Source organism: Mustelus asterias, chromosome 6, assembly GCF_964213995.1.
Source record: "Mustelus asterias chromosome 6, sMusAst1.hap1.1, whole genome shotgun sequence".
NCBI lineage: Eukaryota > Metazoa > Chordata > Chondrichthyes > Carcharhiniformes > Triakidae > Mustelus > Mustelus asterias.
In genome coordinates this window covers 134232316-134253297 of record NC_135806.1, presented here as the reverse complement: position 1 = coordinate 134253297, position 20982 = coordinate 134232316, and the positions used below count along the sequence as shown (strand labels likewise).

At 46.2% G+C, this 20982-nt stretch overlaps 1 pseudogene across 1 annotated transcript; it reads left to right on the top strand.

Moving 5' to 3' along the window:
• The first annotated feature begins 3239 nt into the window (after positions 1-3239).
• On the top strand, positions 3240-4050 carry LOC144495355 (splicing factor 3B subunit 6 pseudogene; annotated as a pseudogene). The gene has a single exon (XR_013498238.1). The product of XR_013498238.1 is annotated as a splicing factor 3B subunit 6 pseudogene (transcript).
• The last annotated feature ends 16932 nt before the right edge of the window (positions 4051-20982 follow it).

Genomic DNA, 20982 nt, shown 5'->3' with positions numbered 1-20982 from the left:
ACAGGGCCTCACTCCCCTCCGCCACTGGACCGCAGCAGGCAGCTAATTAGCCAATCAGACAACACTGTCACATACACCAATCAGGGAGCGCTGGCAAATGAACCAATCAGGGAGCAAAACCACATAAGCCAACCAATCAGAGAGCAGTGTCACATGAACCAATCAGACTGCACTGTCACATGAACCAATCAGATTGCACTGTCACATGAACCAATTAGACAGCCGTGTCAATGAACTAATCAGACAGCAGTGTCAATGAACCAATCAGACTGTACTGTCACATGAACCAATTAGACAGCACTGTCAATGAACCAATCAGACAGCACTATCAATGAACCAATTAGTCAACAGTGTCAATGAACCAATTAGACAGCAGTGTCAATGAACCAATCAGACAGCACTATCAATGAACCAATCAGACTGCACTGTCACATGAACCAATCAGACTGCACTGTCACATGAACCAATTAGACAGCAGTGTCAATTAACCAATTAGACAGCACTGTCAATGAACCAATCAGACTGCATTGTCCCATGAACCAATCAGACTGCACTGTCACATGAACCAATCAGACAGCACTGTCCCATGAACCAATCAGACAGCACTCTCCCATGAACCAATCAGGCTGCACTGTGTCACAGCTAAACTCAGATGGGGCAAAATCAGATTATAGATTCTCTACAGTGCAGGAGGAGGCCATTCAGCCCTTCGAGTCTGCATAGACATAGACTGGCTGAGCAGAGACTGAAAGCCAAGTTCGGCACACGTGAGGACAGCCTCAACTGGGATCGGGGGTTTGTGTCACACTATCTGTAACCCCCACGACTTGCCTAGGCTTGCAAAATCTCACTAACTGTCCTGTCTGGAGACAATACACATCTCTTTAAACTGTGCTTAACCCTCTCTCCACTCACATTGTCTGTACCTTTAAGACTTGATTACCTGTAAAGACTTGCATTCCAAACATTATTTTGTAAATTGAGTTTGTGTCTTTATATGCCCTGTTTGTGAACAGAACTCCCACTCACCTGATGAAGGGGCAGCGCTCTGAAAGCTTGTGGCTTGTGCTACCAAATAACTCTGTTGGACTTTAACCTGGTGTTGTGAGACTTCTTACTGGACATAGACTCTGAGAAAGCATCTTACCCAGGCCCTGATTATTATTATTACCCCGGACGTGATTTATTTAGATTTCCAGAAGGCCTTTGACAAGGTGCCGCAAAAGAGACTGTTAAATAAGTTAAGAGCCCATGGAGTTAAGAATAAGATCCTATCCATGGGTAGAGGATTGGCTGACTGGCAGAAGGCAGAGAGTGGGGATAAGGGGTCTTTTTCAGGATGGCAGCCGGTGACTAGTGGTGTGCCTCAGGGGTCAGTGCTGGGACCACAACCTTTCACAATATACATTAACAATTTGGAAGAAGGAACTGAAGGCACTGTTGCTAAGTTTGCAGATGATACAAAGATATGTAGAGGGATAGGTAGTATTGAGGAAGCAGGGGGGCTGCAGAAGGACTTGGACAGGTTAGGAGAGTGGCCAAAGAAGTGGCAGATGGAATACAATGTGGAAAAGTGTGAAGTTATGCACTTTGGAAGGAGGAATGGAGGCATAAAATATTTTCTAAATGGGAAAATGCTTAGGAAATCAGAAACACAAAGGGACTTGGGAATCCTTGTTCAAGATTCATAAGGTTAACGTACAGGTTCAGTCGACAGTTAGGAAGGCAAATGCAATGTTAGCATTCTTGTTGAGAGGGCTAGAATACAAGAGCAGGGATGTACTTCTGAGGCTGTATAAGGCTCTGGTCAGACCCCATTTGGAGTATTGTGAGCAGTTTTGGGCCCTGTATCTAAGGGAGGATGTGCTGGCCTTGGAAAGGGTCCAGAGGAGGTTCACAAGAATGATCCCTGGAATGAAGAGCTTGTCGTGTGAGAAATGGTTGAGGACTCTGGGTCTGTACTCGTTGGAGTTTAGAAGGATGAGGGAGGATCTTATTGAAACTTACAGGATATTGCGAGGCCTGGATAGAGTGGACGTGGAGAGGATGTTTCCACTAGTAGGAAAAACTTGAACCAGAGGGCACAACCTCAGGCTAAAGGGACATAAGAACATAAGAAATAGGAGCAGGAGTAGGCCATCTAGCCCCTCGAGCCTGCCCCGCCATTCAATAAGATCATGGCTGATCTGACGTGGATCAGTACCACTTACCCGCCTGATCCCCATAACCCTTAATTCCCTTACCGATCAGGAATCCATCCATCCGCGCTTTAAACATATTCAGCGAGGTAGCCTCCACCACCTCAGTGGGCAGAGAATTCCAGAGATTCACCACCCTCTGGGAGAAGAAGTTCCTCCTCAACTCTGTCTTAAACCGACCCCCCTTTATTTTGAGGCTGTGTCCTCTAGTTTTAACTTCCTTACTAAGTGGAAAGAATCTCTCCGCCTCTACCCTATCCAGCCCCCGCATTATCTTATAAGTCTCCATAAGATCCCCCCTCATCCTTCTAAACTACAACGAGTACAAACCCAATCTCCTCAGCTTCTCCTCATAATCCAAACCCCTCATCTCCGGTATCAACCTGGTGAACCTTCTCTGCACTCCCTCCAATGCCAATATATCCTTCCTCATATAAGGGGACCAATACTGCACACAATATTCCAGCTGCGGCCTCACCAATGCCCTGTACAGGTGCATCAAGACATCCCTGCTTTTATATTCTATCCCCCTCGCGATATAGGCCAACATCCCATTTGCCTTCTTGATCACCTGTTGTACCTGCAGACTGGGCTTTTGCGTCTCATGCACAAGGACCCCCAGGTCCCTTTGCACGGTAGCATGTTTTAATTTGTTTCCATTGAGATAGTAATCCCATTTGTTATTATTTCCTCCAAAGTGTATAACCTCGCATTTCTCAACGTTATACTCCATTTGCCATGTCCTCGCCCACTCACTCAGCCTGTCCAAATCTCTCTGCAGATCTTCTCCGTCCTCCACACGATTCACTTTTCCACTTATCTTTGTGTCGTCTGCAAACTTCGTTACCCTACACTCCGTCCCCTCCTCCAGATCATCTATATAAATGGTAAATAGTTGCGGCCCGAGTACCGATCCCTGCGGCACGCCACTAGTTACCTTCCTCCAACCGGAAAAACACCCATTTATTCCGACTCTTTGCTTCCTGTCGGATAGCCAGTCCCCAATCCACTTTAACACCCTACCCCCAACGATCCTTGTCGGCACATTCTTCCTGAACCGGTCGCGATGGCGATGCAAGCGGCGAAACGGGCAAACATTCGTTTGCCTCCAGAAGTAAACCACATCTTGTACATAAGAAATTTGCCGTACAAAATAACTGCAGAAGAAATGTATGATATATTTGGGAAATATGGACCAATCAGGCAAATCAGAGTAGGAAATACACCCGAGACAAGAGGAACTGCATATGTTGTGTATGAAGATATTTTTGATGCCAAGAATGCTTGTGACCACTTATCTGGATTCAATGTGTGCAACAGATACCTTGTAGTTTTATACTACAATGCAAACAGGGCTTTCCAAAAGATGGATACAAAGAAAAAGGAAGAGCAACTCAAAATTCTCAAGGAAAAGTATGGAATTAATACTGAAACAAAATGAGCCATTGACTTTCTCTTTTTAATTTTGCATTGTAAATACTGTTGAAAAGACTTTTGAACATTTCAAATAATTCAGCGATTTGGATATATCTTACCAAGTTTAAGAAAATCATTTGTTTAGAGTAACAAATGGGTGGCTATTGTTTTAAATGTTAGTGCCATTTATTTTGGCCTTATCAACTATGAATTCAACCTCAAATATATCAAGTTTTTGACAACTGTTCTTGCTAGTTTAAAGCATAGCATAATTATTTTAAAATAGAAATGATAATTTTGTATTTGCAAATACTTTTCATGGGTCACACAATGGTTACCAAAGGGTAATTCAAGTCATTTTCTTTTTCCACTGTCAAATATGTGCACACTTGTATTCAAAATTTGTTTATGTACATTAAACTGTGAAATGGTTAAAAAAAAAGAGATAAGAAGGAATCCCCTCGTTGCCATACTCCAGCGCCTGTTCGAGTGCACTGTGAGAGAATTTAGTATTGTCAATACACCTAACCAGCACATTTTTGGACTGTGGGAGGAAACCGGAGCACCCGGAGGAAACCCACACAGACACAGGGAGAATGTGCAAACTCCACAGAATTGAACCCGGGTCCCCGGCGCTGTGAGGCAGCAGTTACCACAGTGTTACAGGATTAAGGTAAGGCAGAAAAGGAAAGCTCATGTCAGACACTGAGAACTCAATATGACAGAAAGCCGAGAGGAGTATAGAAAGAGGAGGGGGGGGGAATCAAAACATAAATTAGGAAAGCAAAGGGAGGGCATGCAAGTATATTGGCAAATAAAATCAAGGTGAAACCAGGGGTGTTTCATCAATACATTAGGTGTAAGAGGATAACTAATGAAAGAGTAGGGCCCATAGAAAACTAAAAAGAGTAGCCTATGTCTGGAGGTGGAAGATGTGGGTTTGGTTCTAAATGAATACTTAGTGTCTGCGTTCACAACAGGGGGTCAATGCAGACATTGCAGTTAAGGAGGAGTGTGAAGGTGGATTTAATGTGATAACAATAAATTAAATATTAAGGGATTAGCATCTCTGAAAGTGGATAAATGACCAGGGCCAGATGAAATATCATAGAATCCCACAGAGCAGAAAGAGACCACTCAGTCCATCGAGCCTGCACCGACAACAATCCTGCCCAGGCCCTATCCCTGTAACCCCATACATTTACCACGCTAATCCCTCTAACCTACGCATCCCGTGACACTAAGGGGCAATTTAGCGTGGCCAATCAACCTAACCCGCGCATCTTTGGGCTGTGGGAGGAAACCAAAACACCCAGAGGAAACCCACGCAGACACGGGGAGAACGTGCAAACTCCGCGCAGACAGTGACCCAAACCAGGAATCGAACCCAGGTCCCTGGCGCTATGAGGCAGCAGTACTAACCACTGTGTCCCCCGGGCTGTTAGAATAAGCCAGGGAGGAAACTGCAGACCAACTTTCCAATCATTTTCCAATCTTTACTGGATACAGATGTGGTGCCGGAAGATCGGAGGTCAACTAACATCTGTTTAAAAAGGGAGTGAGGGATACACCATATAATTATAGGCCAGTCAGTCTGACTGTTGAATCATAGAATCCCTACAGTGCAGAAGGAGGCCATTTGGCCCATCGAGCCTGCACCGACAACAATCCCACCCACTTCACTAGTGGGAAAATTATTAGAATCAATTGTGAGGGACAGGATAAACTGTCATTTAGAAAAGCACGGATTAATCAAAGATAGCGTGGATTTGTTAAGGGAGGGTCATGTCTGATTAATTTGAATCTTTTGAGGAAGTAACAAGGGTTGATGATGGTAATGTCGTTGATGTGGTCTACGTGGATTTTAGCAAGGCTATTGACCAGGATCTTACATTGCAAACTGGATACAAAGTAAATAAAAGCCCGTGGGATCCAGGGGAATTATATCAAGCTGGATACAAAATCGGCTCAGTGGCAGGAAACAAAGGGTAATTGTTGAGGAATGTTTTAGTGACTGGAAGGCTGTTTCCAATGGGAATCTGGAGGCTCAGTGTGGCATCCCTACTCACGGCAGGTTGCAAGTGGCGGTGAAGTCAGCCAGTTTAAAGGCTTTTTGAAGTTTATTTATTAGTGTCACAAGTAGGCTTACATTAACACTGCAATGAAGTTACTGTGAAAATCCCCTAGTCGCCACGCTCCGGCGCCACACTCAGTGGGTACACTGAGGGAGAATTTAGCAGGGCCAATGCACCTAACCCGCATGTTTTTCAGACTGTGAGCGGAAACCAGAGCACCCGGAGGAAACCCACGCAGACACTGTCATTTAGAAAAGCACGGATTAATCAAAGATAGCGTGGACTTGTGTGCAAACTCCACACAGACAATGACCCAAGCTGGGAATCGAACCTGGGTCCCTGGCGCTGTGAGGCAGCAGTGCTAACCACTGTGCCACCGTATCGCACCAGGGTGTGTGCCATTGGGAAGTGGGGCTTTTGTCAGTTTGTAGAGCACGGAGTGTGTTCCCATGGGGGATGCAGGGCTTCAGACGGGTGATTGGGATTTCTTTTTTTTGAGGTCCATTGTGAATGGGACCTCATTAGCTGTCAGTCAGTGGTCTTTTTTTTTGAGAAGGATATTTTTCCTGCTGATACGAGGAGGTTCAACACAGGAAGTCACTCGAACCATGTGGGTCTCAATGTCCCAGAAATAACCCCCATGATTTCCTGGAGATATCTACCATGTTAGGGTGGTGGCCCCTGTGTCAGGTTACGCAGTCACACTCTGCTGTTGGGTAGACTAGGGTTTTTTAATATTGTTTTTGTTTTGGTGATGTTGATTAAGAGATAAATGTTTGGCAGCATTGTCTCTGAACCTCATAGGATGGGCAAGGTCACCGCTTAATGCCTCATTCAAAAGACAGAACCTTTGACAGTGCAGCGTTCTGCAGCGTAGCATTGAAATGTCAGTCTAGATTATATACCCAGGCCCCTGGAGTGAGACTTCAAGCCATGACCTTCTGACTCAGAGGAAAGCTAAAATATACTGTATGGCTTTAGACCGTTTAAGAAGTTTAACAACACCAGGTTAAAGTCCAACAGGTTTATTTGGTAGCAAAAGCCACACAAGCTTTCGGAGCTGCAAGCCCCTTCTTCAGGTGAGTGGGAATTCTGTTCACAAACAGAGCATATAAAGACACAAACTCAGTTTACATGAATAACATGAACCATTACATGAACCATTTAGCTATCGTGTCATGCAGGGACAGTTTCAGTTTTTGGGATACAGCAGCACAATTGCTTGATTAGCAATTCCTACGGTTGCACAGCTGCTCCAGAGACATGGGTTCAAATCCTACCACGGCAGGTAGCAAATTTAAATTCAGTCAATAATCCCGTGATTAAAAAGTTAGTACTGCGATAGTGGCCATTAAAGTACTGCAGTGTCATAAAACCCATCACAGATGTCCTTTAGGGAAGGAGATTTGTTCTCCTTACTCAGTCTGGCCTATGTGTGATTCCAGGCCCTGTAGCAACGTGGTTGGTTCTTAACTACCCTCTGAAATAGCCCAGCAAATCACATGTTTATATTCAAGAAGGCAGCTCGCCACCACCTTCTCAAAGAGGGATAGAAATGGGCAATAAATGCTGGGCTTGTGAGTGACGCCCACATCCTGCCAATGAATTAAAAAAAAGTGGAAACAGAAATACCATAAGACATAGGAGCAGAATTAGGCCACTCGGCCCATCGAGTGTGCTCCACCGTTCAATCATGGCTTGAATTCAAATACAAACTATCCCACAAAGCTGCCCCAATTTGAAAGCCAGTTCTAAGTTCCAGTGAAGCTCACAGGTTGCGATTAGCGAGTTATTTGCTCTGGTTGAATCCGAACGGTACATGAAATCCTTTCTGGTTGCACCACAGCTTGGTATGGCTCCTGCTCTGACCCAGACCGTAAGAAACTACAAAGGGATGTGAACAAAGCCCAGTCCATCACACAAACCAGCCTCCCATCCATTGACTTTGTCTACACTTCTCGCTGCCTCGGCAAAGCAGCCAGCATAATTAAGGACCCCACGTACCCTGGACATTCTCTCTCCCACCTTCTTCCGTCGGGAAAAAGATACAAAAGTCTGAAGCCACGTACCAACTGACTCAAGAACAGCTTCTTCCCTGCTGCTATCAGACTTTTGAATGGACCTACCATATAAGAACATAAGAACATAAGAAATAGGAGCAGGAGTTGGCCATCTAGCCCCTCGAGCCTGCCCCACCATTCAATAAGATCATGGCTGATCTGACGTGGATCAGTACCACTTACCCGCCTGATCCCCATAACCCTTAATTCCCTTACCGATCAGGAATCCATCCATCCGCGCTTTAAACATATTCAGCGAGGTAGCCTCCACCACCTCAGTGGGCAGAGAATTCCAGAGATTCACCACCCTCTGGGAGAAGAAGTTCCTCCTCAACTCTGTCTTAAACCGACCCTCCTTTATTTTGAGGCTGTGTCCTCTAGTTTTAACTTCCTTACTAAGTGGAAAGAATCTCTCCGCCTCCACCCTATCCAGCCCCCGCATTATCTTATAAGTCTCCATAAGATCCCCCCTCATCCTTCTAAACTCCAACGAGTACAAACCCAATCTCCTCAGCCTCTCCTCATAATCCAAACCCCTCATCTCCGGTATCAACCTGGTGAACCTTCTCTGCACTCCCTCCAATGCCAATATATCCTTCCTCATATAAGGGGACCAATACTGCACACAGTATTCCAGCTGCGGCCTCACCAATGCCCTGTACAGGTGCATCAAGACATCCCTGCTTTTATATTCTATCCCCCTCGCAATATAGGCCAACATCCCTGCTTTTATATTCTACCCCCCTCGCAATATAGCCTCATTGTTCCACAGGACCAGGCTGAGGAGAAGGCAGTTGGTTTGTTCACTACATTTATTTATTTATTTTAAGTTAAATTTGTGTAAAAAATCGGAGGTTTTTTTTTAAAAACAGGAAGTGGGCCCAGCAGGAGTCTGGGAAGGTTTTTGGAGGGTTTAAAAGTAGGCCGCACTTTTGAGCGGGCAGCGTCGTTAGCGGGCAGCAGAGTGAGCAGGAGGCAGAGTGAAAGCTGTAGGGCTTTGGCTCACAGGGCTTGAGTGAGCAGGAGGCAGAGTGAAAGCTGTAGGGCTTTGGCTCACAGGGCTTGAGTGAGCAGGAGGCAGAGTGAAAGCTGTAGGGCTTTGGCTCACAGGGCTTAGGCAGAAAGGGCGAGCGGGGGTGAGTTAATTCAATTTTTGCTGTTTCTACCTGGTACTGGCAAGGTATCTAGAGGGGATGGGCGTGAAGGCAGTGCAATGTTCCTCTTGCACTATGTTCGAGGTGAGGGACGACGTCAGTGTCCCTGCTGATTATACCTGTGAGAAGTGCATCCATCTGCAGCTCCTCCAAAACCGTGTAAGGGAACTGGAGCTGGAGTTGGAGGAACTTAGGATCATTAGGGATGCAGAGATGGCCATAGACAGAAGCTTCAGGGATACAGTTACTCCGCGGAATGAAAATAGATGGGTGACGGTGAGAGGGGCTGGGAAGAAGCAGTCGGTGCAGGGATCCCCTGTGGTCGTTCCCCTTAGCAATAAGTATTCCGCTTTGGATACGGTTGAGGGGGACGACATACCAATGGTGAGCCGCAGTGAGAGGATCTCCGGCACTGAGTCCGTCCCTGTGGCTCAGGAGGATAAGGAGGAGAGCGGGAGGGCAATAGTTATTGGGGACTCGTTAGTTAGGGGGATAGATAGGAGGTTCTATGGCAGCAAAAGAGACTCGAGGATGGTTTGTTGCCTACCGGATGCCAGGGTCCGTGACGTCTCGGACCGTGTTTTCCGGATTCTTAAGGGGGAGGGGAAACAGTCACAAGTCGTGGTACACATTGATACCAACGACATAGGTAAGAGAAGGGACGGGGATTTAAAACAGGAATTTCGGGAGCTGGGCTGGAAGCTGAGAGCAAAGACAAAACATGTGGTCATCTCTGGTACGCTACTGGTGCCACGTGATAGCGAGTTGAGGAACAGGGAGAGAGTGCACTTAAACATGTGGTTGCAGGGATGGTGCAGGAGGGAGGGTTTCAGATACGTGGATAATTGGAACACGTTCTGGGGAAGGTGGGACCTCTACAAACAGGACGGGGTGCACCTGAACCAGAGGGGCACCAATATCCTGGGAGGGAAATTTGCTACGGCTCTTCAGGGGGATTTAAACTAATTTGTCAGGGGAGTGGGAAAAGGAGTTGTAGTCCGGAAGTCAGTGTTGAGGGTGGTGAGATATTGGGGAAGGTATCAAGGTCAAGGGTGGGTACCGGTAGACAGGAAGATGGGTTGAAGTGTGTCTACTTCAATGCAAGGAGCATCCGGAACAAGATGGATGAACTTGGGGCGTGGATTGCTACTTGGGACTACGATGTTGTGGCCATTACAGAGACGTGGGTAGAACAAGGACAGGAATGGTTGTTGGACGTTCCGGGGTATAGATGTTTCAGTAAGTGTAGGGAAGCTGGTAAAAGAGGTGGAGGAGTAGCGTTGTTAATCAAGGATAGTTTAACGGCTGCGGAAAAGCACTTTGAGGGGGATATGCACACTGAGGTAATATGGGCTGCAGTTAGAAACAGGAAAGGAGCGGTCACGTTGCTAGGAGTTTACTATAGGCCCCCAAATAGTAATAGAGATGTGGAGGAAGAAATTGCTAAGCAGATTATGGATACGTGTGGGGGTCACAGGGTAGTTGTCATGGGGGACTTTAACTTTCCAAATATTGATTGGAACCTTTGTAGGTCAAATAGTTTGGATGGGGCACTTTTTGTGCAGTGTGTGCAGGAGGGTTTCCTGACACAATATGTGGATAGGCCGACAAGGGGTGAGGCCACATTGGATTTGGTACTGGGAAATGAACCGGGCCAAGTGTTAGATTTGGTTGTGGGAGAGCACTTTGGAGATAGTGACCACAATTCGGTGTCTTTTGTTATTGCAATGGAGAGGGATAGGGCCGTACGGCAGGGCAAGGCTTACAATTGGGGGAGAGGTAATTATGATGCGATTAGGCAAGAATTAGGGGGCATAAGATGGGAACAGAAACTGTCAGGGAAAGGCACTGATGAAAAGTGGAACTTTTTCAAGGAACAAATACTGGGTGTCCTTGATAGGTATGTCCCTGTCAGGCAGGGAGGAAATGGCCGAGTGAGGGAACCGTGGTTCACAAAAGAGGTGGAATGTCTTGTGAAAAGGAAGAGGGAAGCTTACGTAGGGATGAGGAAACAAGGTTCAGATGGCTCGATTGAGGGTTACAAGTTAGCAAGGAATGAGCTGAAAAAGGGGCTGAGGAGAGCTAGGAGGGGACATGAGAAGTCCTTGGCGGGTCGGATCAAGGAAAACCCCAAGGCTTTTTACTCTTATGTGAGGAATAAAAGAATGACCAGGGTGAGGTTAGGGCCGGTCAAGGACAGTGGTGGGAACTTGTGTATGGAATCAGTAGAGATAGGCGAGGTGATGAATGAATACTTTTCATCAGTGTTCACCAAGGAGAGGGGCCATGTTTTTCAGGAAGAGAAGGTGTTACAGGCTAATAGGCTGGAGGAAATAGATGTTCAGAGGGAGGATGTCTTGGCAGTTTTGAATAAACTGAAGGTCGATAAGTCCCCTGGGCCTGATGAAATGTATCCTAGGATTCTTTGGGAGGCGAGGGATGAGATTGTAGAGCCTTTGGCTTTGATCTTTGGGTCCTCGCTGTCCACGGGGATGGTGCCAGAGGACTGGAGAGTGGCGAATGTTGTTCCTCTGTTTAAGAAAGGGAATAGAAATGACCCTGGTAATTATAGACCGGTTAGTCTGACTTCGGTGGTTGGTAAATTGATGGAAAAGGTCCTTAGGGATGGGATTTACGACCATTTAGAAAGATGCGGATTAATCCGGGATAGTCAGCACGGATTTGTGAAGGGTAAATCGTGCCTCACAAATTTGATTGAATTTTTTGAGGAGGTAACTAGGTGTGTTGATGAAGGTAGGGCGGTTGATGTCATATACATGGATTTTAGTAAGGCGTTTGATAAGGTCCCCCATGGTCGGCTTATGATGAAAGTAAGGAGGTGTGGGATAGAGGGAAAGTTGGCCGATTGGATAGGTAACTGGCTGTCTGATCGAAGACAGAGGGTGGTGGTGGATGGAAAATTTTCGGACTGGAGGCAGGTTGCTAGCGGAGTGCCGCAGGGATCGGTGCTTGGTCCTCTGCTCTTTGTGATTTTTATTAATGACTTAGAGGAGGGGGCTGAAGGGTGGATCAGTAAATTTGCTGATGACACCAAGATTGGTGGAGTAGTGAATGAGGTGGAGGGCTGTTGTAGGCTGCAAAGAGACATAGATAGGATGCAAAGCTGGGCTGAAAAATGGCAAATGGAGTTTAACCCTGATAAATGTGAGGTGATTCATTTTGGTAGGACAAATTTAAATGTGGATTACAGGGTCAAAGGTAGGGTTCTGAAGACTGTGGAGGAACAGAGAGATCTTGGGGTCCATATCCACAGATCTCTAAAGGTTGCCACTCAAGTGGATAGAGCTGTGAAGAAGGCATATAGTGTGTTAGCTTTTATTAACAGGGGGTTGGAGTTTAAGAGCCGTGGGGTTATGCTGCAACTGTACAGGACCTTGGTGAGACCGCATTTGGAATATTGCGTGCAGTTCTGGTCACCTCACTATAAGAAGGATGTGGAAGCGCTGGAAAGAGTGCAGAGGAGATTTACCAGGATGCTGCCTGGTTTGGAGTGTCGGTCTTATGAGGAAAGGTTGAGGGTGCTGGGGCTGTTCTCTCTGGAGCGGAGGAGATTGAGGGGAGACTTAATAGAGGTTTATAAAATGATGAAGGGGATAGATCGAGTGAACGTTCAAAGACTATTTCCTCGGGTGGATGGAGCTATTACAAGGGGGCATAACTATAGGGTTCATGGTGGGAGATATAGGAAGGATATCAGAGGTAGGTTCTTCACGCAGAGAGTGGTTGGGGTGTGGAATGGACTGCCTGCAGTGATAGTGGAGTCAGACACTTTAGGAACATTTAAGCGGTTATTGGATAGGCACATGGAGCACACCAGGATGGTAGGGAGTGGGATAGCTTGATCTTGGTTTCAGATGAAGGTCGGCACAACATCGTGGGCCGAAGGGCCTGTTCTGTGCTGTACTGTTCTATGTTCTATGTTCTATGTAACATCCCATTTGCCTTCTTGATCACCTGTTGTACCTGCAGACTGGGCTTTTGCGTCTCATGCACAAGGACCCCCAGGTCCCTTTGCACGGTAGCATGTTTTAATTTGTTTCCATTGAGATAGTAATCCCATTTGTTATTATTTCCTCCAAAGTGTATAACCTCGCATTTATCAACGTTATACTCCATTTGCCATATCCTCGCCCACTCACTCAGCCTGTCCAAATCTCTCTGCAGATCTTCTCCGTCCTCCACACGATTCACTTTTCCACTTATCTTTGTGTCGTCTGCAAACTTCGTTACCCTACACTCCGTCCCCTCCTCCAGATCATCTATATAAATGGTAAACAGTTGCAGCCCGAGTACCGATCCCTGCGGCACGCCACTAGTTACCTTCCTCCAACCGGAAAAACACCCATTTATTCCGACTCTTTGCTTCCTGTCGGATAGCCAGTCCCCAATCCACTTCAACACACTACCCCCAACTCCGTGTGCCCTAATCTTCTTCAGCAGCCTTTTATGGGGCACCTTATCAAACGCCTTTTGGAAATCCAAAAACACCGCATCCACCGGTTCTCCTCCATCAACTGCCCTAGTCACATCTTCATAAAAATCCAACATGTTCGTCAAGCACGACTATATTAAGCTGATCTTTCTCTACGCCCTAGCTATGACTGTAACACTACATTCTACACCCTCTCCTTTCCTTCTCCCCTATGTACTCTATGAACAGTATGCTTTGTCTGTATAGCACGCAAGAAACAATACTTTTCACTATATACCAATATGCGCAACAACAAGAAATCAAATCAAAATAAGATGCGCAACTTCATCAAAAGTCTGTTGAGCAAATGCGTTCCAGATACAATCAGATTGTGGCTTATTCACCTACAAAACTATAGTTTGCGTGTTCAAATAGGCAGACTGAGATTCCTGTAAGGTACAATGGGCAAAGCATGAGTATGTAAGAGTTGAGTAGAAGTTATTTGATCCATTGAAACTTTTTCCATTATACGGCACACTCTGTGTTTAGAACAACCCTAATGTTTGATTTGATTTGATTTATTATTGTCACATGTATTTACATACAGTGAAAAGTATTGTTTCTTACGCGCTATACAGACAAAGTATACCATTCATAGGAAGGAAACGAGAGAGTGCAGAACGTAGTGTGACAGTCACAGCTCGGGTGTAGAGAAAGATCAACGTAGTGCGAGGTAGGTCCATTCAAAAGTCTGATGGCAACAGGGAAGAAGCTATTCTTGTGTCGGGTGGCTATATTCACGACGTTTTGTAGTTTCTTGCGGTCTTGGGCAGAGCAGGAGCCACACCAAGCTGTGATACAACCAGAAAGAATGCTTTCTATGGTGCATCTGTAAAAGTTGGTGAGAGTCATAGTGGACATGCCAAATTTCCTTAGTGTCCTGAGAAAGTAGAGGCGTTGGTGGGCTTTCTTAACTATAGTGTCGGCATGTTTTCACGTCACTAACTTGGAAGACACTATTTAGTTAGTGAAAATTCTTCTAAAACACTTTGTGCAATTGGCCAGATAAATCACTCCTCCTGTAAATTGAACAAATGACTTGGCAAAATTGCCAGTCCTTGAGAAATCTGGCAAATGTCTACACTTACCAGGCCGAGAACAATTTACTGTCAGGTTACAGAGATTTCGCTTTACAACTCTGCTGCCTGTATGTACTTGGAGGGCTGAAGGGCCTGTTTCCTGTGCTGTACTGTTCTTTGTTCTTTGTATCCTAACTCATGATAGGTTCCACTCACCTAATATCCCCTTGTGCTTTTTGTATTATGAGAATGATTTAATGCCTTGGGCTTACTTACTGTACAAGACACAAGGCACCAATCACTCATAAGGGATTGGGTAAACACATTGTGTGTTCTTGTATTAAGACTAGGCAGGTGAGAGCGGGTATAAATCTTGAAAGTATCAGAGCTGTGTGTGTGTGCTGTGCTTAAAGCAAAAGTGAACTAAGACTACGGTGGTGGACTATGTATGCAAATGAAGGATTATAAATTCTACTGATTGAAAGTACACACCAAACTGTAAGGCTATTGGTGTTTTAACTGGCATGTTCTCTCTCATTGGCTAAAAAGTGCCACAACTGACACAGTTTGCGGAACTCTGTTAGAACACCACAGTGACAGTTACTGTGTCTGTTTTACTTGCTAGCAGGTAACAAAAGCTTAAAAGATTTGAGTACTCACCGTGCATTGTCTGATTAATCCTCTATACCAGCAGCAATCCCACCCAGGTCCTAAACCTGTAACCCCACATATTTACCTTGCTAATCCCCCTGACACTAAGGGGCAATTTAGCATGGCCAATCAAGTTAACCCTCACACCTTTGGAGTGTGGGAGGAAACCGGAGCACCCGGAGGAAACCCACGCAGACACGGGGAGGACGTGCAAACTCCACACGGACAGTGACCCAAGGCCGGAATTTGAACCCGGGTCCCTGGCGCCGTAAGGCAGCAGTGCTAACCACTGTGCCACTGTGCTGCCCAAAGTGGTTTGACTCTATGCCAATTCTGCCTGATTTATGCTCATTTAAAGCACCTTGGGATGTAAAAGGCACTATATAAATGCAAGCTGTTGTTTTTCTTGTTTAAAATGTGTAGGGGCATTTAAGAAGGCGTTTACTGGGCAGATCTGAATACTAACAAATCAATTGGCTTAGATACAAGTGACGGAAAGAGTACCATAGAAACTAGAAGCTGGAGGAGGCCATTCGGCCCTTTGAACCTGCTCCACCATTCATTTTGATCATGGCTGATCATTGAGTTCAATATCCTGATTCCCCCTTCCTCCCATACCCCTTGATCCCTTTAGCTCCAAGAGCGATATCTAATTTCTTCTTGAAATCAGAAAACGTTTTGGCCTCAACTACATTCTGTGATAGTGAATTCCACACATTCACCACCCTCTGGGTGAAGAAATTTCTCCTCACCTCAGTTCTAAAAGGTTTATCCCTTATCCTCAAACTATGACCCCTAGTTCTGGACTCCCCCACCATTGGGAACATTCTTTCTGAATCTACCCTGCCTAGCCCTGTTAGAATTTTATAAGTTTCTATGAGATCCCCTCTCACTCTTCCAAACTCCACTGAATATAATCCTAACCGACTTAGTCTCTCCTCATATAACAGACCTGCTATCCCAGGTATCAGCCTGGTAAACCTTCGCTGTACTCCCTCTATAGCAAAGATATCCTTCCTCAGATAAGGACACCAAAACTGCACACAATACTCCAGGTGTGGCCTCACCAACGCCCTGTACGTTTTTTAGCAAAACATCCCTATCACTATACTCTACCCAAACATATCACGCATAGGTGTGAGAGGATTACCTTGATTTATTGCTTGTTAATTGTACAGCTCATATTAATGTAAGCTATTCTGTTTTGACTGTGCTTGCTGGCGTATTCATGTTAAGCAAATACGTAGCAAATTTCATCTGCATAGCACTTTAGTGACGGCACTGCTGTGTTGGCTTATTAAGGGGGTTCTATAGGAACATTATCAATGCACTTCATACCTTAGAACCACAGTCCCAGGTACATGTTGGCAATCGCTGAAACCTTTGGAGTTGTCAGTACATATTTTCAGTGTTGTAATCTGTCAGTGTATATCAGCGTCACTGCTGTTTGCCAAGTGTTAAGTCAAACTGGGGAAAGTTAGGATCTGGCTGACGCTGCCCTTTTTTCTCCCCTCCGTTTTGTGCTGAGTGCTGCCAAAGCTCCTTAATCTGGCACAGAGTTCTAATAGGCTGGGGCCAATCCACGCAGAGTGGTGACATGACCTAATTTTATATGCAGCTAACTAGAGGCACCAGAAGTGAGCTGCCCTGTGGCAGCCCTAGAACAGGCATAGTTAATACAAGCTCACAGTAACTGGGATACAGGAACACGACTGTTAACTACGAGGCCATGGGTGAGGTGGGGGGGGGGGGGGGGGGGGTGGGCGAGCTCTGCAAAGTGTGCAGCCTTAAAGCTGAACTACTCTTTCATTTGTGACACACTTCTCCTGAAGTTGACTTTTGTTGCTTGCTTTTTACTCCATCACCTCCCACCGTGCTGTGCCCACCCCTCCATCTCACGGCACGGTAGCACAGTGGTTAGCACTGCTGCTTCACAGCTCCAGGGACCTGGGTTTGATTCCCGGCTTGGGTCACTGTCTGTGTGGAGTTTGCACATTCTCCTCGTGTCTGCGTGGGTTTCCTCCGGGTGCTCCGGTTTCTTCCCACACTCCAAAGATGTGCGGGTTAGGTTGATTGGCCATGCTAAAATTACCCTTAGTGTCCTGAGATGCATAGGTTAGAGGGATTAGTGGGTAAAATATGTAGGGATATGGGGGTAGGGCCTGGGTGGGATTGTGGTCGGTGCAGACTCGATGGGCCGAATGGCCTCCTTCTGCACTGTAGGGTTTCTATGATTTCTATGATCTCGCGCCCACCATCCCAGCAGATCCTCCAACCCCAGGCATTTTCTTTCCCAACAACATGGTGCACGTGGCACAGTGGATAGCACTGTTGCCTCACAGCGCCCAGTTCAATTCCTGGCCCCGGGTTAGTGTCTGTGTGGAGTTTGCACATTCTCCCCGTGTCTGTGTGGGTTTCCTCCGGATGCTCCGGTTTCCTCCCACAGTCCAAAGATGTGTGGGTTAGGTGGATTTGGCCATGCTAAATCACCCCTTAGTGTCAGGGGGATTAGCTAGGGTAAATGCCAGAGGGTTTTTTGCAGATTTTTTACACAGAGAGTAGGGGGTGCCTGGAACTCGTTGCCGGGGGAGGTAGTGGAAGCAGATACGGTAGTGACTTTTAAGGGGCATCTTGACAAATACATGAATAGGATGGGAATAGAGGGATATGGCCCCCGGAAGAGTAGGAGGTTTTAGTTTAGACGGGCAGCATGATCAGTGCAGGCTTGGAGGGCCGAAGGGCCTGTTCCTGTGCTGTAATTTTCTTTGTTCTTTATAACAAAGAACAAAAGAAAATTTGGGATAGGGCCTGGGTGGGATTGTGGTCGGTGTAGACTCGATGGGCCAAATGGCCTCCTTTTGCACTTGTAGTTTTCTATGAACTCTCCCTCTGTTCCAGTGGAGTTTCCCCAGTCTCCCAGGGCTAACACAGAAAAATAGATGATCTTGTCATTACCTGATTGAGGTGAACAAGATTATGAGAGACATGGACAGAGTGGATAGGGTCAGTTATGAGGGGACATACGTTCAAGGTGAGGGGCAGAAAGTTTAGGGGAGATGTGAGGAAAAACATTTTTTACCCAGAGGTTGGTGACGGTCTGGAATGTTCTGCTTGGGAGGGTGGTGGAGGCGGGATGCCTCACATCCTTTAAAAAGTACCCTGGATGAGCACTTGGCACAGCATAACATTCAGGGCTATGGGCCAAGTGCTGGCAGATGGGATTAGATGGGAGTTCAGGGTTCTTTTTGTGCGAATGTGCAAACTCAATGGGCCGAAGGGCCTCTTTTGCGCTGTATGATTTCATGATTACCACATTTCTGATTGTGGGACTTACTGTGCATCAATTGGCTGCCATGTTTCCTACATTACAACAGTGACAGCACCTCATTGGCTACAACATGCATTGGGACATCCTGGGATCTTAAAAAGTGCCCCGGAGATTCATCTTTTAATTATTATTGAATTCAAATTCCACCATCAGCTGTGGTGGGATACGAACCTAGATCCCCAGAACATTAGCTGAGTTTCTGGATTAACAGCCGAGCGATAATACCATTAGGCCATCGCCTCACCCCTGAATTGAAATTAAGAATCTATTGATGACCATGAAACCATTGGTGATTGTTGGAAAAACCCATCTGATTCACTAATGTCCTTTAGGGAAGGAAATCTGCCGTCCTTACCTGGTCTGGCCAACATGTGACTCCAGGGCCACAGCAATGTGGTTGACTCTCAACTGCCCTCTGGCAACTAGGGATGGGCAATAAATGCTGGCCAGCCAGCGACGCCCGTGTCCCATGAATGAATAAAAAAAATAATCTTTTTCCTTTCCTTCTATGCTCTCTTCTTGAGGTTGGTTAGATAGGCAACACCTGACCATTTGGCCACTGTGAATCAAAAGTGCCTTCCGTGCAAAACTAAAATGTTTGAAGGTAAATTCTTACTGTTGGTCGACAAGCTGAAGAATACTCCCTTTTGCAAGCCATGTCTTGTAGTTCATAACCAGGAATGACATCAATTCACATTTCAAACTAGCTTGTGCTTCCCTTTGTGTCAGCCATGGTTCAGTTGGTGGCACTCTTACTTCTGAGACAAGAAAGATTGCGATTGCGAGTCCCACCCTGGAGCTTTGAGCATATAATCTAGGCTGTCACTCCGGTGCAGTAATGAGGGAGTGCTGCACTGCCCTACTTTACAGCGGTGACCACACTTCAAAAGTGCGTCATTGTCTGTAAAAACACTCTGGCAAGTGCTGAGGCCATTAAAGGTGCTATATAAATGTAAGACTTTCTTCCCGTCTTTATATTGCCTGAGGTTCCTTCTGTCAAGAAGGGACGTTAAACCAAGCTCCATCTGCCATCTCAGTGTGAAAGATTCTATGGTGCTAATTACCAAAGGGCAGGGGTTTCTGGATAACATTTAACCCGGCTAACACAGATTAATTGAACATTTATGCAATTGTTTCTGTTTCTCCCTGGGAGCCTGTCGTGCATGCTGTGTCTCTCTGCATCACAGGAGCAGCGCTCCGAAAGCTAATGGTATTTGCTACCAAATAAACCTGTTGGACTTTAACCTGGTGTTGTTAAAACTCTTACTGTGTTTACCCCAGTCCAACGCCGGCACCTCCACATCATCACAGCATGTTGCCAGGACTGGACAACTGCAGCGATGAGGACAGATTGACTAGGCTGGGGTTGTTCTCCCTGCAACAGAGGAGGCTGAGGGGAGATTTCAAAACTCACCAAACTCTGAGGGGGCCTGGATAGAATGGATGGGAAGGGCCTATTTGCTTTAGCAAAGGATTAAGTGAATAGAGGGGCACAGGGTGGCACGGTGGCACAGTGGCACTGCTGCCTCACAGCGCCAGGGTTCGATTCCTGGCTTGGGTCACTGTCTGTGAGGAGTCTGCACGTTCTCCCCGTGTCTGCGTGGGTTTCCTCCCGGGTGCTCCGGTTTCCTCCCACAGTCCGAAAGATGTTCTGGTTAGGTGCATTGGCTATGCTAAATTCTCCTTCAGTGTACCCGAACAGGCGCCGGAATGTGGTGACTCAGGGATTTTCACAGTAACTTTGTTGCAGTGTTAATTTAAGTCTACTTGTGACACTAATAAATAAACTTAAACTTAACTTAAAATGATTGATAGAAAGATTGCAGGGGAGATTAGGACAATTTCTTCACCCAGAGGGTTGTGGAGGGGGGGCTCTGGAACTCACTGCCTGAAAGGGTGAGAGAGGCAGGGACCCTCAACTCATTTCAAAGGTATCTGGATTTGCATCTGAAGTGCCGTTCACCTGCAGGAAAGTGGGATTCGGCTGGGGGTCTCTTTTTCCATCCGGTGCAGACACAATGGACTGAGCCGCCTCTCTCTGTGCTGTAAACTTTGTGTGATTCTAACAGCAACAATACTTCTAAAGTACTTTGTTGGCTGTGAAGTATTTTGTGATGTTATGAAAGCTGAATGTACGCTATCAAAAAACAAATGGGAGTTTTAAACAGCCTCCAATGATATCTGTCATGACCCGAGTTTTATAATTCCGATTCATTAATTGAATTTAAATTCCACCAGCTGCCACGGTGGGATTTGAATCCAGGTCCCCAGAGCATTATCCTGGGCCTCTGGATTACTATTTCTGTAACATCACCACCACCTCTCATATCCTCCCTTAATGCTTTGCCCACACTTCTCTGTGTTAAAATCCATCTGCCGCTTTAGCTCCCGCTCCTCCAACCCAATTGCTTTGGAGATTATAGTTATCCTCCACACTATCCACTACTCAGCCAATCTTTGTGTCGTCTGAAAAGTTCCGAATCGTGTCCCCCACGTTCACATCTAAAGGACCCAATCTGACTCCTCCCTGACCTCCCTAACCCCCCTCCCCCCCCAATCCCCCTCCCCCCCACCTCCCGCATAACCTGA